The sequence below is a fragment of the Myotis brandtii genome, unplaced genomic scaffold (assembly GCF_000412655.1).
Source record: "Myotis brandtii unplaced genomic scaffold, ASM41265v1 scaffold417, whole genome shotgun sequence".
NCBI classification, from domain to species: Eukaryota; Metazoa; Chordata; class Mammalia; order Chiroptera; family Vespertilionidae; genus Myotis; species Myotis brandtii.
This window is the reverse complement of record NW_005366017.1, coordinates 332076-333608: the sequence shown is the minus strand read 5'-3', so window position 1 is coordinate 333608 and position 1533 is coordinate 332076.

The following is a 1533-nucleotide window of genomic DNA, read 5'->3' as shown; positions in this document are numbered from 1 at the left end:
TCGCGGGCGGGGCGAGTCCAGGTGCGGGAGGGATCCGGCCGCCAGATGGCGCCCTTGGGTCAGACTAGAACGACCTCCCCCAGGGAACTGGGTTTGGCGAGGTTCCTAAACCCCCCACTTAACCCTACCGTGAGGGTCGGAACTCATTTAGTAGCAACCTTCCCTGTCTTTTCCCTGATTCCTGTGTCCTCAAGAGCTCCCAGCCCTGCACTGATCTTGTCTCTCGTCAGGTAGCTAGGTCAAGGGTGTAAAGACTGGGAGAAGCTTCATTAACCAGAATCACCCTGGGGTGGAGCTGGAAACAGACTCTGGAGACCTGACTCCGAGGCCAAAGACTGATACTTTGACATAGTAAATGTCTTGCATAAAATCTGGCCCAACTGGAGAGAAAGGCCCATCCCCCTGGGTATCAGGGAATTTGGACTGTCTAGGGTGGACTTTAAACCAGATTTATCCAAATCTAGCTCTCCCTGGTTCTTTACTCTGGCTGCCAGCCATCTGAGTGCTATGTGGAGCCTGACAATCAGAAAGACTTGTTCCCAATATTTCCCTGGGGGAGAAAGAGGAAGGGGTCCATGGTGACTCAGGAAAAGGTACTGGGGGCAGGGCTTCTGAGGTTTCTTAGGACTTGATCATCATTAAAAGGGAAAAAACAATAGTGAAGACAGAGGGTACAGAGACAGATAATTTAGAAGCAGGCCGACTGGCAAAGCCAAAGAAAGACAAAGACACAATAAAAGAAAATTTGTTTTCATTGATATTTCTGGGGAAGAGACTTAGTAAAATATTTTACATTTATCTTCCAGATGCTCTATCTCTTGACATCCCACCATGCAAGTGCCCCTGGAGCAGATCCCAAGTGCTGTTTACAAATTACAGTTTAGCTTCTAACTATGAGACAAAGCTCCAAACCTGGGTTTTGTCTCCGGTTAACAGAAATCCTTGAACAGATGGGGATGAAGGAGGAGATGCAAGAGCTCATTTTCACGTTCCAGGAGACATACCATTTAGGCAGCCATCTACTCCCAAGAATTGAAGGAATGTAATTTTACAAGAACCTTTCTGTCCCCCACAACCAGAGTGTGTCTTCCTTCTCCATTTCCTTCACTTTCATAGGGTGTCCCAAAATTCACGCAAGAAGTAATTTTGATAGAAAACACAGGTTTATAATTAAAAATTGTAAATTTTTTATTGATTCATAAAGTATACAGTATAGGGTTATGTATGGAATAGCACATCGGGTAAATGGCCTCCACGGTTTTGCTGGCACATATGCAAAGCCGTGGTCTTCATTGTCCCTGCTCCTGGGCCATAATTGGTACTTGGTAATGCTTATCAAATTGAAGGGATTGAAATCAAAGGGCAACAGATATTAGAATATGATTCAATAAATCAAGTAAAATTAGGCTTTTATTTTTTGTTGTTGTTGTTGTTGTTAATGCTCACGCAAAGTTCAAATCTTGGGTGAATTTTGGGACACCTTATATTTCCTCCCATGTTCCCTTGCTTTTCTTCTGCCTCCCATTCATCCTT